At 43.7% G+C, this 16,817-nt stretch overlaps 1 long non-coding RNA gene across 2 annotated transcripts; it reads left to right on the top strand.

The window, feature by feature from the left end:
* The first annotated feature begins 2,540 nt into the window (after positions 1-2,540).
* LOC144693521 (uncharacterized) lies at positions 2,541-13,243 on the top strand. Of its 2 annotated transcripts, none has more exons than XR_013579558.1 (4): positions 2,541-2,610; positions 6,922-7,036; positions 11,211-11,335; positions 12,694-13,243. It is a non-coding gene; the product is annotated as an uncharacterized LOC144693521 (long non-coding RNA). The 2 variants fall into 2 exon arrangements; XR_013579559.1 differs by having other exon boundaries at positions 2,606-2,628.
* The last annotated feature ends 3,574 nt before the right edge of the window (positions 13,244-16,817 follow it).

The following is a 16,817-nucleotide window of genomic DNA, read 5'->3' on the forward strand; positions in this document are numbered from 1 at the left end:
GCCACTTCCTCATTCCCAACCCCGCCCGCCTCCAGCCCCGCCACTATCTCATTCCCAACCCCGCCCGCCTCCAGCCCCTTCCTCATCCCCAACCCCGCCCGCCTCCAGCCCCGCCCCTTCCTCATCCCCAACCCCGCCCGCCTCCAGCCCCTTCCTCATCCCCAACCCCGCCCGCCTCCAGCCCCGCCACTTCCTCATTCCCAACCCCGCCCGCCTCCAGCCCCGCCACTATCTCATTCCCAACCCCGCCCGCCTCCAGCCCCAGCCCCTTCCTCATCCCCAACCCCGCCCGCCTCCAGCCCCTTCCTCATCCCCAACCCCGCCCGCCTCCAGCCCCGCCACTTCCTCATTCCCAACCCCGCCCGACCCCAGAGCTGCCACTTCCTCATCCTCAGTATTTTGCTTTTTATTCTCTTCACTTCTGACTGCATCTCAGCGTCGAAAAACCCGAAAGTTCGCTACTTCAAACAGCAAGTAAGGAGCCAACACAAAGTTGGACTAATAGTTTATTACTTGTGAATTGTTTGCACTTTCAAATGTTACACCTGTATTTACAAACATACAGAGCCCTCCTCCCAATTTGCAAATCTTAGCGAGAAAGGATGATTTAAATGTTAAAATGGTTGATTCTTTTTAACATGAAACCTTTTAAAAATCTGCTCATTCTTGTTTAAAAAGTAAACCCTGTAACTTTTTAACCTGATTTATCAGACTTTGCAAATGCCATTTTTTTAAAGTTCTTGTACTCTTATCTGATCAAAAAAAACTTTTTAAAAAAAGATTAATTTTTCAATTCTACAAAAATGTGTTTCCATTTTTAACCCTGCAAAATTAATCATGTTTACTAAATCTGATTGTCCAACACCTTTTTTTTGCTGCAGTTACCTGCTTTATAGAATTTTTGCGATGCATTAACTGTAAACCACATCCAGAGCTGCCTGCTATTTGCACCCTCACTGTACAGGGCTGTTGGGCTTCACTGCCGACAACATTGGGAGGAAACCCTCCCTCCAAGGCAACCAAAATTCTTCAAATAATCAAATCAAGTAAATTCTGATTTATTGGTGTCAGTAGCAAGTGCCATCACCCTTCCGCTCAGCACCAATCCTAGCCAAGGCATAGGTTCCAGTGCCATGGGGATGCCAATATTTGAAAAATTACACACACTACAAGCTAGTTCACAGTAAACTTTTGTCACTTGAGGCATCCATCTCACCATTCCAAAGATCTGCCTACTTAGGGAAGAGATGGTTTACTAGGATATACTCTTTGGGTGGAATTGTCCGTCTCTGTTTGCGGTGGGTGTCATAGAGGGCAGGAGCGGAGAATATCTGCCCCCAACCCCCAGTCCTACCCCCCTCGCCCTCAGCCCCCGCCCCCAGCCCCGCCACTTCCTCATTCCCAACCCCCCAGCCACTTCCTCATCCCCAGTATTTTGCTTTTTATTCTCTTCACTTCTGGCTGCATCTCAGCGTCGAAAAACCCGAAAGTTCGCTACTTCAAACAGCAAGTAAGGAGCCAACACAAAGTTAGACTAATAGTTTATTACTTGTGAATTGTTTGCACTTTCAAATGTTACACCTGTATTTACAAACATACAGAGCCCTCCTCCCAATTTGCAAATCTTAGCGAGGAGGCTCACACCAGAAAGGATGATTTAAACGTTAAAATGGTTGATTCTTTTTAACATGAAACCTTTTAAAAATCGGATCATTCTTGTTTAAAAAGTAAACTCTGTAACTTTTTAACATGATTTATCAGACTTTGCAAATGCCATTTTTAAAAAGTTCTTGTACTCTTATCTGATCAAAAAAACTTTAAAAAATAGATTAATTTTTAACTTCTGCAAAAATGTGTTTCCATTTTTAACTGTGCAAAATTAATCATGTTTACTAAATCTGATTGTCCAACACCTTTTTTTTGCTGCAGTTACCTGCTTTATAGAATTTTTGCGATACATTAACTGTAAACCACATCCAGAGCTGCCTGTTATTTGCACCCTCACTGTACAGGGCTGCTGGGTTTCACTGCCGACAACATTGGGAGGAAACCCTCCCTCCAAGGCAACCAAAATTCTTCAAATAATCAAATCAAGTAAATTCAGATTTATTGGTGTCTGTAGCAAGTGCCATCACCCTTCCGCTCAGCACCAATCCTAGCCAAGGCATAGGTTCCAGTGCCATGGGGATGCCAATATTTGAAAAATTACACACACTACAAGCTAGTTCACAGTAAACTTTTGTCACTTGAGGCATCCATCTCACCATTCCAAAGATCTGCCTACTTAGGGAAGAGATGGTTTACTAGGATATACTCTTTGGGTTGAATTGTCCGTCTCTGTTTGCGGCGGGTGTCATAGAGGGCAGGAGCGGAGAATATCTGCCCCCAACCCCCAGTCCTGTCCCCCTCGCCCTCAGCCCCCGCCCCCAGTCCCGCCACTTCCTCATCCCCAACCCCGCCCGACCCCAGAGCTGCCACTTCCTCATTCCCAACCCCGCCCGACCCCAGAGCTGCCACTTCCTCATCCCCAGTATTTTGCTTTTTATTCTCTTCACTTCTGACTGCATCTCAGCGTCGAAAAACCCGAAAGTTCGCTACTTCAAACAGCAAGTAAGGAGCCAACACAAAGTTGGACTAATAATTTATTACTTGTGAATTGTTTGCACTTTCAAATGTTACACCTGTATTTACAAACATACAGAGCCCTCCTCCCAATTTGCAAATCTTAGCGAGAAAGGATGATTTAAATGTTAAAATGGTTGAATCTTTTTAACATGAAATCTTTTAAAAATCTGCTCATTCTTGTTTAAAAAGTAAACCCTGTAACTTTTTAACCTGATTTATCAGACTTTGCAAATGCCATTTTTTTAAAGTTCTTGTACTCTTATCTGATCAAAAAAAACTTTTTAAAAAAAGATTAATTTTTCAATTCTACAAAAATGTGTTTCCATTTTTAACCCTGCAAAATTAATCATGTTTACTAAATCTGATTGTCCAACACCTTTTTTTTGCTGCAGTTACCTGCTTTATAGAATTTTTGCGATGCATTAACTGTAAACCACATCCAGAGCTGCCTGCTATTTGCACCCTCACTGTACAGGGCTGCTGGGCTTCACTGCCGACAACATTGGGAGGAAACCCTCCCTCCAAGGCAACCAAAATTCTTCAAATAATCAAATCGAAGGATGTCAGTAGCAAGTGCCATCACCCTTCCGCTCAGCACCAATCCTAGCCAAGGCATAGGTTCCAGTGCCATGGGGATGCCAATATTTGAAAAATTACACACACTACAAGCTAGTTCACAGTAAACTTTTGTCACTTGAGGCATCCATCTCACCATTCCAAAGATCTGCCTACTTAGCGAAGAGATGGTTTACTAGGATATACTCTTTGGGTTGAATTGTCCGTTTCTGTTTGAGGCGGGTGTCATAGAGGGCAGGAGCGGAGAATATCGGGAGATCACAAACATCGGTTTCACATCATCGTAAAACCAGTTTGCAATCGTCCGTGCCACCCATCAATGGATGGCTGTGTTTCCTGCCATTGCACATTGGGAACCTAATTTCAATACTTTACCATCTCGCTATAACCCCTGCTCTCCAGAATCATCCCCCCCACGCTGTATCATGCGGACATGTTGGTGTGATTGCACACCGACATGTTCCACAACCGTACATAAACCATGTGCACCTGGCCAGCTGCACTACGCTCAGGACTTCGAGGTTTGTTTCCCTCCCTTGCTTCGGGCAGCACTCGCAGTCACCAGTGCCAGGCTTCACAGGCAGAACCACATCACTTTTAGGGGGGCTCAGGGGCAGGTCTCTACCTACCAGACCAGCCGTAAGGTAAGGGGTGGCTTTTCAATGGCTGCAGGGCTAGGGTTTGGGGAAGAGGGAGAAGTGGCCTCAGGCAAGGGAAGAGGCTGCAGGGTGAGGGCTGTCCTGGGGAAGGAGGGTATCCCAGGGTGTGTGTGGAAGCACATGTTGACCTGTGCAAGTGGCCTCAGGATGGTGAGGGCTGAGGAGGCAGTCTCCAGAGGAAATGAGGCCAGTGGAGATGTGAGGGTGTGTGAGTGAGAGACTAGGTGGTGATGTCCCTTGAGTTGGCAGTGAGTGAGATGCCAGTGAAAGTGTGATGGCCGCGTGAGTGGGTGAGTTTAGAGCAATGAGATGGTTGCCTTACCCTGGCAGCATGGATGAGATCATTCATCCTCTTTCTGCACTGGGTGGCCGACCTCTTCTGTGCAGCATTGGCGCTGACCACCACTGCCATCGCCTACCAAGCCGGAGTGGTGAGTTTGCTGGACCTCCTGTGGCCAGAGCAGGGGTGGAGGACAAGACAACAGACCTCTGAAAGGCATTCCAGAGATGGGTCACTGAACTGTTCCTGGCTTTCAGGGCCATGTTTTCACTGGAGCAGTCCTGGGCTGCCAGCATTGAGAACAGTGGGTGCGGCTGCAGTTTAGATATGGCCCGGAGTGAGGAAACAGTGAGGTAAAGGTGTGGCGGGTGATTCAGACGCTGCCCGCCAGCGAGATGGTGTGTTTCCCGTGTGAGGCAGGAAACGGACAAAGTGTGATGCAGCCTGATGGGCAAGTTGTCCCCATTCTGAGCGATTGTTAGCAAGCTCCTCCCAATCATTGATGTCAATGTGGTCGTGATTCAAGGAGAGCTTCAGAGTGTCTGTGAAGTGTTTTATTTGTCCTCCCCTGGAACATTGGCCTACATCCCATGAAAGAATAAAGGGAAAAAAAAATCAGCAATGTATCACCGTACCTTCCAGGGTATTGGCTGTGAGCATGTTCCTTTAACCCTTAATAAAGATGTAAGTGTTTGAGTCCTGCGTCTAGAATTCTAATTTCTGTTGCAGGAATTGCTGCTTCTGACTATTCTTGCACTTTGCTTGGCCCAGTTATGTTAACAAACCAGAAATCCTTTAATATCCCATTGACCATGTTTACTTGGTGCTGGACTTGTTTCTGCATTTTGAACCTGGTGTGCCGTGATTAATATTTGGTCTGTTAATGCATTGAGTGGTGAATTTACTACAACGAGAAGAAGAGAGAGATTTTTTATTATGAGCAGCATCTGCATCGTTATGGTAACAGTAGCCAAGCTGCTGTGGGAAAATATTGGCATCACATATCTTGACTGATTTCCTAGGTGACGATTGGTATAAGTAGGAAGTCCAGCCATGAGAAGGAATGTTTTTGTGTTGATTTTATTTCAGTGCCAGCCATCAATATCTATAGTCTATTGGCATCTCACTCACTGCCAGCTCAAGGGACATCACCACTCACTCTCTCACACACACCCTCACATCTTCATCTGGCCTCATCTCCTCTGGAGACTGCCTCCTCAGCCCTCACCAGCTTGAGGCCACTTGCACAAGTCAACGTGCCCACACACACTCTGGGATACCCCCTTTCCCCAGTACAGCCCTCGCCCTGCAGCATCTTCCCTTGCCTGAGGCCACTTCTCCCTCTTCCCCAAGCAAGACCTAGCCCTGCAGCCATTGAAAAACTTTATGTTTACTCCACCTTTTTAATCAGATGAAGCTTGATCACTCAAACAATGTGTTGAGTATCTGGGCTACTTTTAACCAAAGAGAACTTTTGAAAGAAAAACATTTCTTTTGCTATTCATTATTGAAGTAATTTTATATATTTTTAAATGTTCTGTTAACCTTCGCCTTTTATAAGCAAAAATATTTCACAGCATTCCGAGATTTACAGATGTACCAAATGGTAGACTTATACTTTATTCATAATGTTCTTTGCACATGATTCTCAAAAGAAAATTAATAGATCTGGCACTCGATTTCATTCTATTCATTATTTTAATGATTCCAGTTAACTTCAATATAGTTCATGTCTCTTCCTTAAACTTCAAGAGAACTTTTATTTTAGCCATTCCATTTAGGAATGTCGCTGCAATAGAAATGGGATTCCAATTATGTGTGAGGTAGTCAGAGTTTCAAGAATATTAACATTATTATAAATAAATGTACAAAATATATCAAAAATAAAATCCCCTGCATTGGCTTTGCACAGCTCTCTGTGGTTGGAATAATAAGACATCAGTCACCAAATGTCCACTTTATAGATTCAGCTCCAGACTGAACGCCACTTGCTTTATCCATTCTTGTCTCATTTGGTTTGCATCCTGCTTTTCCAATTTTTGCCTCACTACCCATGTCATGTTTAGCCACAGCTTATTTTATGCCAAATATTCAGGTGCCAAAAGTTTCAGAGACTTAGCACAAGAAATATTCAAAACCTTACATTGTGCTAAAGTAGTTCAATAACAATAAGTTTTTAAAAATAGTTGTGTTTCTAGTGTTCTTGCTAAGGAATGTTCTTGTTCAGTAATCATTAATCGGCTCATTGCATTAACACTTTATAGAATTTTCCATCTCCAATTTCAATTTTTGAAACTGAAGCCAGCTCTCTCCATTACTTACCACAACTCACAAGCGATGGTGTGAGAATCGAAGAAGTACAAGAGTCCACTGCAGAGCATAGGATGAAGAAGTATGCAAAGAAATGCTTAAATACGTTAGCAGAGAAACCGAGAGTGAGGACAAAGATGGTGAACAAGAAAGCCAATGTGTTACTTTCTTTGATGCAGAAAATGTTTCAAATACTTGTGGAATATTTCACAACAATGTTAAGTATAGTGTTGTAAATACTTCACAACACTTGTAGGAGTGCACTATGGTGGTAAGAAATTGTCCAATTCAAGATAGTTAACTAAGGCAGATATTTTATTCAAAAGATATTTTCATTTTGGTAACAAATTATTTACGTTGCCCTGGCACATTGTAAGCAAAAGTATTTCACAGAATTCTGAGCTTTACAGATCTACCAAAAGGTAAACTTGTAATTCACTCATAATGTTCTTTGCACATGATTTTCAACAGGAAATTCACATCAAAAATCAAGGAATGATGAGCCTCGGACATGGATTATCAGGCTGGGAGAGAGACTAAGAGAACTCATTCTATTCCCATTGGACGGTGTGGGAGGGCACGGGGGGTTGGTGGGGTGGTTGAAGGTGGTGAAAATGGCCATGCAAATGTGCCTGTCCTTGTGAATTTAGGAGAATAACCTCCTCTAGAGAGGAGAAATGGAGACTGAGGGTCTCCGCACACTTTTGAATGAAGCCTCCTAGCCCCTCTCACAACTTAATGTTCTATGGCATGAATTTCACTATTTGAATATACTCCAACACCTCTATGTATTTGCATTACCATGGTGACAGAAACTAGCTACAACTCTCATTATTTAAAATGGAAAACATATTCCAGAACGGTATTTGCAAAACCATCTTTGCTTAACAATTTACAGAACGTTTCTGACCTGCTTTAACCAATGGCAATTATTCCCAAATATTTATGGACAGCTGATACAATCTCCATGGATTTATAGGCCTAGTCTTTCTGCCTCCTTCCCACTTGAATCAGCTTAAGTTTGGACAGGCTGAAGTCCGATCCTGCCAGAGATATGCCCCAGGCAAAGGAGCCCAGAAAGCCTGGACCATACTCTAGGAATTTATTTGAACACCTGGATGTGCTGACTTTTGACAATGGGTTCAACATTTTTCTTCTGCCATCATACCCAGATACGAATACACTTTGGAATTATAAAAATGTGTTGGAACTTATGTGTGTTTAAAAAAGTTTTTTATTTCTTGAAGCTTATTTCACTGCAAATCGTTAGACTGGTTTTTTCTTCTGGGGATTAACAAATATCCACTTCCCCTTTCTTATGCAATGAGCTGGAGGATTTCAATGAATTTCTTCACAGTGTCTTTTGTGGTGTCACAGCCATCCTGATGTCATTGCAGTGTAAGCAGAGTTTTATTCCAACAGTTGCTTATTCACATTGTTTTTTTTTATATATAATGGGGAAGTTATTGAGGCACAGCACAGGACTCCACTGAACCTTTTGTGTCTGTCCTAACTGCAGGAGAAATCCAAAACAAGTCACTGCACCCTTCTTTCTCCACAGAGCCTTGTATCTTCCTTTACTTCCCCGGCAGGAAATAGAAAAAACATGAAACCTCATCCACCGGCATAAAATGGCGACGGGGCCCACTTCTCCGGTGGGGATTGGCTCCCCGCCCGCCGGAGATTGGGTCGGGCCCGCCCACCCAGAAGGCAGAAAATTCTGCCCCCAATTTTTTTCCTCCTTGAATAGAGGGACTGCATTGACTTCCATCTGGTCCCATGACCTTCTTTGCATTATGTAAGGAGGATTGAAAAGTTGTGGCCAGCATCTCTGCTGACTCCCCTCTGCTTCCGACAGCCTCAGATACATCAACTCCACTAATGTTTCAGAATGAACATTGTTTCTACAGTTACTCCTAACAATTGCTCTGTACCTTTCTCTATTAGATCTTATATTCTCATCCCGCCTTCATTTGTAAAAGCTGTTATAAAATGTTTACTTGGTGTCACTTCCATATCTTCATTCAGCACAACTGAATTCCTTGCTCACCCCTGAGTGATCCAACATGCTAACAAAAAAAAACCCCTTACTGTTTCTTTTTAAATGATCTGCTGGCATCTTTGTAAAGTTCCCTTTGGCCTTTCTAACCACCCTTTTCACCTCACACTACAGTTTCAACAGTTGTGATTAGTACTGATGAACCTCGCTCAAGTCTCTCCTTAGTTTTCATCTCTATTTATACCTGGAAATTTATCCTCTTGCCTCTTAGGAACATATCTTTTCACAACTCACATTTGAAGATTTCTCCACTGCTGATCTGTCATTTCTATTTGTTGATTTGGGCCAGATCTTTCGTTATTGCAATGAAACTTGGCCCTTTTCCAGTCTCACACCCTCCGGTTTTATATTTTATTGTCTTGTCCAATTTTCACATTGAACTGAACTGTCTTGTGAGCTTTATTCCCAATTGTTCTCCCGCTCTCTAATCAGTCCTTTGTCCTACTTCATTTCCCAACATTAAAGTAAGCAACAAAAACAAAAATACCTGGAAAAACTCAGCAGGTCTGACAGCATCTGCGGAGAGGGATACAGTTGATGTTTCGAGTCCGTATGACCCTTCATCAGAACTAAGACATGTAGAAATGAGATGAAATATAAGCTGGTAGAAGGGGGTGGGACAGGAGAGCTCGATAGGGGGCCAGTGATAGGTGGATGCCAAGAAGAGACTGTCAAAGATGTCATAGACGAAAGGACAAACGTGTGTTGACGGTGGTGATATTATCTAAAGGATGTGCTAATGGGGACATTAAGGGAAGTAAGCTAGTGGCAGATGGCCCTAGTGAGGGTGGGGTGGGGGGAAGGAATCGAAAAGGGCTAAAAGGTGGAGATGAAACAATAGATTGAAATAAATTTAAAAATAGGAGGGAAAAGAAAAAAATATAGTTGTAAAAAAAAGTTATAAATTATTGGAAAAAGGGGGATCAGAAAGGGGGTGGGGATGGAGGAGAGAGTTCATGATCTGAAATTGTTGAACTCAATATTCAGTCCGGAAGGCTGTAAAGTGCCTAGTCGGAAGATGAGGTGCTGCTCCTCCAGTTTGCGTTGAGCTTCACTGGAACAATGCAGCAGGCCAAGGACGGACATGTGGGCATTTTTAAAAATTAAAATAAGCAATGTCATGTGACATATTAAGTCATCCACCTGACTGTTCTAGCACTGATTCTCGTGGCAGTCTGCACATCACACATTGGACTTATCAGCCATTTCAGAACCCATTGAACTGGAGTGGAAGCATGCCCTCCTCGATCCTGAGGGATTGCAACTAAATATTGGGAAGACCAAAGTCACTGGGCAGGATTCTCCGGCCCTTCCCACTGGTGGCATCTTCCGGTCCTGCCGAAGTCAACAGACATTTGACTAGCTCGCCATACCTGCCATTGCAGAGACCAGCTGCAGCGGGGCCGAAAATCCAAGCCATTGTCTTTGGTCCCAGCCACAAATTTCACTCCCCAGACCCCAGACACTGACTCCATCCTTCCCTGGCAATTAACCTGAGGCTGAACCAGGCTTTTCACAACTTTGGTTTCACATTTGACCCTGGGATGAGCTTCTGACCGCACATCCGTGCCGTCATAAAGTCTGCCTAATTCCATCTCTGTGACACCGCCCAACTCCGCCCTGCCTCAGCTCTTCTGCTGCTGAAACCCTCATCCGTGTCTTTTGCGACCTCAGGATGTGACTGTTCCATCACACTCCTGATCAGTCTCCCACACTCCACTCTTGAGGTCACCGAAAACTCTGTTGCCTTTATCTTAACTTCCACCAAGTTCTGTTCACCTATCAGCCCTGAGTTCAAAGACCTCCACTGGCCTGCATGACTTGATTTTAAAATTCTCATCCTTGCTTTCAACGCCCTCCCCCACTTTGCAATCTCTGTAAGCCCCTCCAGTCCTACAACCCTACGACATATCTGTGATAATCTAATTCTGGCCTCCTGGGAATTCGCGATTTTAATTGCAGTATCATTGGCAACTGTGCCTTCAGCTCTCTAGGCCCTAAGCTCTGGAATTCTCTCCCCACAGCTCTCTGCCTCACTCCCTCTCTTTCTTAAGGTGATCCTTAAAACCTACCTTTTGGTCATCTGTCCTAATATCTCCTTTTAGGGCTTGGGCTTGGTGTCAAATATGGTTTGATAATGCTCCTGGGATGTTTTTGCTGCATTAAGATGCTATAGAAATACAAGTAGTCATTATTATTGTAGTCAAGCACCCTGGGACATCTCTTTGATGGTCGAGCCACTTTAGAAATGAAGTTATAGTTGTTGATTATGAAGTATTTAAAAATATTTTTCATCACTCAACCCACTTCTAGAGGATAAACTACATGGCTTAGATATTTTGAAAGGAGATCCTCTGCTGAGACCTTTTGTTGAGAGCAATTGCTGTTTGGTCACCAGGCATTTTAAAAGCTGTCAAAAGATGCATTGTTTAAAATGCAAATTGCACTCTGTTAATAACATGTGTTCATATGTCAGCTAAAAAAGTGTTGGTGAGGGTGTTTGTAGTTGAAAAAGTCGCTTTGTGATGTCACTTTGTCATGTCACTTTGTCACTGTGACATCCTTACCTGTGGAAAAATTATTTCTTGTGCCATTTGTAAATTGTCACATGAGGGTTAGCAGTAAATTCGCCTGCTCTTTCAGTGAATTTTTTTTAAAAATTGACGTTTCTGAACTTTTAATTACTCACTTTTCCAAACAGTGTCCAGCTTTGCGTGCTGCTAAATTACCGGAAAGGAAGTGACCCCAAAGTTTCAACAAAGGAACACTGCAGGCATCGCGGCCTTTGATACTTATTACTTAAACACGTTATTTAGTCCGTCAAAGGTAACGTTATATTTTTTTTATTAAATTGGAAACCTTACCGTAAGACGTATCAATGTTGGTGGATGTTTCATTGTCAATAATGTAGGGTTTTTAAAAAGCTAGTTTACACAGTTTAGTTGAGTCGTGTGTTAAAGCTTATAGCTTCTTGCTTGAGAAGTTTTAGGTGGCAATGGAGGTTCAAATTTACAACAACGTGTGGGTGGGGGCAGATTTAATCATGGCTTTTAATAGGGAGCTGGATAAGCCTCTTAAGAGAGAGGAAATCTGCAGGGCCACAAGGGGAAAGGGGAAAGGGCAGCAGAGTGGAACTGGCTGATTTGTTCTTGCAGGGAGCTGATACAAGCCTGATGGGCTGAATGGCTTCCTTCTGTGCTGTAACCATTCTATGATTCTAGAATGTGCTCAGTGGATTCTACGCCAGTCAGTGAAGTAACACAGGTTGGTCAAATATTGCTGACCTGACAATAGGGCAGCAAAATAATTGAACAAAAATTAGAGGAGGGGAGAGTGATGCAGCAAGAGTTTATTTAAAAATTCTAAACCTTTCCTATTAATTAATAAGCATTCTCTCCTTTGATCGTTTAACTACAGGGCCTCAGCAGGAAAAAACAGAGGAGTGAAGGCTTTGGTAGAAAACATTTTTAAAATAAGCACTGGTTGGAAGAACCTTTTCCCAGTGTTTTTAACATTCAAAAAACTGTTCTTAGTTGCAGTCCCATTTAAATAGAGTAATGCACAGCTATGAATGACGCAGCATTAATTACTAGAAATGTGCACAGGACCAGCAACAAAATATTTTAGCTTCCATTTTTAAAATTGCAATTTTAAATAATGTTTTGAAAATAAACACAGGATTTATGTGAGGAGTGACTTCATTACCTTGCATTATGATGTCACATGGCACCATTGAACTTGAATTTTGCCTTGAAAACTTGTAAAAAGACATTTTTATTTGCTTTAACACAAAAATGCATACTAAGTAGCTGATGGTGAATGGAAAATATATCAATAATAATACAAAATGATTTCCCCAAATACCTTTCCTAATTAGTCATAAGGACTATATATAAACATTGTATCACCACTGAATTATCACTTCAAATATTACTTTTTTGATGTTCTGCAATGTGCTGGCATAATGCTGAATAGTGAAATCACTGGAATTGATGGCAGTGAGTGTTTATGGGATATTGAGTCACTCGCATCTATGTTGTCCATCCACCATAATTATTTAGTATGTACCATAAATTATAGAGTATTTGTATAAGGAACAATGTTTGTGTAATTGTTTAATGCATCATGCATTGCATGGTAACTGTAGTGTACTCTTTAAACAATTTCTGTTTTCCTCACTCCAGTATTTGGAATTCACCCAGATCCAGTCTATCAATCTTCAGAGCAACATGGCTAGCTGTGCGGAACTTATGTGGTCCCTTTTCTGGCTTATTGTGCTGTTCTTTATAGGCTGGCCACTCAGTATATTCTTTGGGGGAATCTACGGGTTTTTATCACCTCTGACTACCTGTGTTGGACTGGATCAGGTCACCGATGTCCTTCTACAAGGTGCAAATCTGGGCCGAACCTGTGCTGAGAATATGAGATCAAGCAAAGCTCTCTGCTAAAAATCAAATGGATGGCTGCTACCCTTTCAGCAACAAAGAAACATTACCACAACTGTGAGCTTTCCACTTCACCACAACTGTGAGCTTTCCACTTCACCACTTAGATTCCTGCCGATCACTCCATTTAAAACAAATAGTCACAGAACTTTTCATTTCCTTTCTAACCTTAACCAGTGGCTACAGATTTGTTTTAGCCCTTTTACAGCAGCTCTAGTGGAATTATACCTTTAGAATGAAAACAAATATATTTTAAATGACTTGCAATTAAAATGCTGCAATAAATGACCATCCTCTCACATTTTTCAAAACATAGTTTCAATATTTATTTAAAATTCTAATTTATAGAAATACCCCAACTTACTGTTTACAAGAATCTATGGTCAGAATCTGCAGAAAGAAAATCTCATGTGCCCTAGATTCACACAACGCTGAAGGTACACAGGGACTATGTACTGTGGTGGTGAATTATCAGAAAATAAATGTCTAGTAATATCAGCAAGGAGAGCATGAAATAAACCATATGAGGAGTGCTTCACTTACTGTAATGCAACACTTCTTGATGTATTCTGCTTATTGTACATGTTATGTTTTTCTAAGTGGGCATTTGTTAAATGTAAAATCAAGTTATCAGCATTTCTTTCCTTTAGACAGAGATTGTGGCTTAATATATTTACTATAAGTGACAATGCAACGTCATAGGTGCTCACACTGTCCTTTTACCCTGGGGATGAGTTTTCAGGCCAGGCCTACCCGGATGGATGGAATGAGACATTTCCTTGTGTTTTTTAGTTGTATGGTCCTACAGGAAGTGAGATTAGACAGTCTATGCAGCTCCTGGTGCTTTTCAATCCTCATTGTAAAACTATACACAGATGTCCACCTAATCGGCACTTTCTCTTAGAGAGGTCATAACATTTGCTAGTTTTGATAAGAGTAAAATTTACACTGGTGTAGAAAGGAGAGCCAGGAAACAGTTGTGTGGAGTTTACTCTGTACTACAAATGTTCAAAGTTTTCAAATGGGTTGCATGGGTACAAATCGCAAGGGTTGCATAGTGGGCAGGAAATTGGGCTCGTTAGTGCAAGTTTATAGAGCTTCAAATGGCAAGCACTGTGCGTGTGCACACTTGTGGGATGAATTGCACTGGATACCATATTGATGAGGTGCACACAGTGAATGTCCACCACAAGTACGCAGAGCAGGCAGACCGTGACATCCATCAGTGTGCCATTTTGGAGCTCGACACTCTAACTAATGCCCTCACTTAATCTTGCAAAGCTGAACATGTGATCAGCATCAGGAAGGATCATATCAATGCTGGTTAACAACTTCATCAACTAGTTGCTGGGTGATTTCTTCTGGCTGTTGCTATGGTTCTACAGGTGCCTGTTACTTGTTACTGTTTAAAGGTGCAAAAGCTTACAAGGGGTGGTGTGTGAGTTGCTGAAGGACTTTTTGTTGACTTCAAGGCTTCTGCACAAACTAGCTGCTCTGAGACATGGGAGCAGTAGTCTAAATCCTCCTTGGACTACAGCATGATGGGCAGAATAAGCAGAGGTGACACAGAGCAGGACAAACTGCTGGAAGAGGGAGGAGGAGGAGCCATATCCACCCAGCCTCACTAGGAGGCCATATCCACCCAGCCTCACTAGGAGGCCATATCCACCCAGCCTCACTAGGAGGCCATATCCACCCAGCCTCACTAGGAGGCCATATCCACCCAGCCTCACTAGGAGGCCATATCCACCCAGCCTCACTAGGAGGCCATATCCACCCAGCCTCACTAGGAGGCCATATCCACCCAGCCTCACTAGGAGGCCATATCCACCCAGCCTCACTAGGAGGCCATATCCACCCAGCCTCACTAGGAGGCCATATCCACCCAGCCTCACTAGGAGGCCATATCCACCCAGCCTCACTAGGAGGCCATATCCACCTAGAGTATTCGGCGAGCTGTTCCTCTACCTGAACCTCAGTGCGAAACAAGGTGTGAGACACCTAATCTTCAGTAAGGATATCCTCATTGACATTACCATCTCCTCCAATCACAACTGCGACCTCAGAGCAGGGCAAAGACTGTATTACCAGTGGTTGTGAAAGGTGATTGTGGTGATGAACTTTCATGCACCTGATTCCTTCCAGGTTGGAGCTGGAGATATTAGCAACATCTCGCAGTTTACATTATTGCAAAGGGAGGTCACTGAGACTCTCTATTCAAAGTGAGCTAATTACATTCCATTCTTTCTTACCAGAGTGAAGCAAGGGAATCGAGCACATGGCTTCACTAATATTACTGGCTTCTCCACAGTGCCGGGTGCCATTGACTGCACTCACATCACTTTAGCAGGCACTGCATGCCAATGCTGCCCTGTACCAGAAGAAAGGGATTCCACTCCCTCAGTATCCAGCTGGTGTTTAACTATGGACAGAGAATCATGCAGGTCAGTGTCCGATATCCTGGCAGCAGCCATGACGTCTTCGTTCTGTGGCAGTCCGCTGTGCCAGATGCAAATGAGCCACCATGGCAAACCAAAGGGTAGCAACTGGACAACAAGGGCTATCCACTGGCAATCTGGCTCATGACTCTGCTTTGCAACCCACACACACACGTGGGCGCAATATGGAAACAATGAAAGCCATGCTGCCATATGAAATGTGATAAAGCAGTGGTTGTCAGCTGAGGATCCACTGACCCCTAGGGGTCTGCAAGAAGATTTCAAGGGGTCAGTCATAAATAAACCCTGGAATGAAAAAAAAATCAGATTTTAACCAAGGGGAAAAAACACCATCGTTGGAAGGTGGGATCGCGCTGAGCAGACAGGTGGCTCTGATCCTGACTCAGACCTTTCCTGTTTCCTGAACATTTGTGAAGTGACATTGACAACAGCTGCTGAGCTGCAGGCTTCCCGCTCACTGAGAAGGGAGAGAATTGGTGCTCACTGGTCACCAGGTGCAGACCCCTGGCTCAAACCTCTTGTCCGCTGGTTTCACTGTATATTTTGTCGCCCCGCCCCCCCCCACGACATTCACTCCCACCCCAGGCTTAACTGGAACAATTGCTCTTCTACCTTTACTCCCCTGAATCCTCTCACTGCCATTCGTCACCAACAGGGACTGTAGCCCATTCAGCTCATGTATTCTGTCACGTTTGAAATCAGCCAATGGTGGCTCTGGGCACCCTGTGTACGTTGGTTCTATTTCAGGTTTGAATTTACCTTGTCCTGTTTTTGTTAATCTCAGTCTCAACTGTCAACCAAATAGAGCAGGGCCAAAGAGGCGTGGTGACCACTGCAAGTAGGAAAAGAGCTGCTGAGGTCAACAGTGAGTTGATGTATTTGTGGAGGAAGTACATTGAAATATGTTAACATCAGGAAACTATTAGGATAGGTATGACCAGCAAAACTGACCGATTGTAAACTTACTTAAATATTCTAAATATTTACATTTTTCCTGCCATGTTCTCTTCTGTTGCTGTCAGTGTTGAGGCAGGCGGCAGTATAGCTACAGGGCCAGGAAGTTTTGGCAGTAGCAGGAATCCTGCCACAGGGGCCAAAAGCAGGAGGTGGGGTAACACTGCTTCGGAGGGCAATGATACCTAGGCAAGAACAAACTAAGGGGCAGCCACCAGACCTGCCATCCAATTCATCCAACTGAGGACAGTGCCTCCCCCACCCCACCACGGCACCCCACCTCTGCACCCCACCCCCATACCCCACCACCGCACACCACCACCGCACCCCACCACCGCATCCCACCTCCGCACCCCACCTCCGCACCCCACCCCCATACCCCACCACCGCACCCCACCACCGTACCCCACCTCCGCACCCCACCTCCGCACCCCACCCCCATACCCCACC

Source organism: Cetorhinus maximus, chromosome 18, assembly GCF_964194155.1.
Source record: "Cetorhinus maximus chromosome 18, sCetMax3.hap1.1, whole genome shotgun sequence".
Taxonomy (NCBI): domain Eukaryota; kingdom Metazoa; phylum Chordata; class Chondrichthyes; order Lamniformes; family Cetorhinidae; genus Cetorhinus; species Cetorhinus maximus.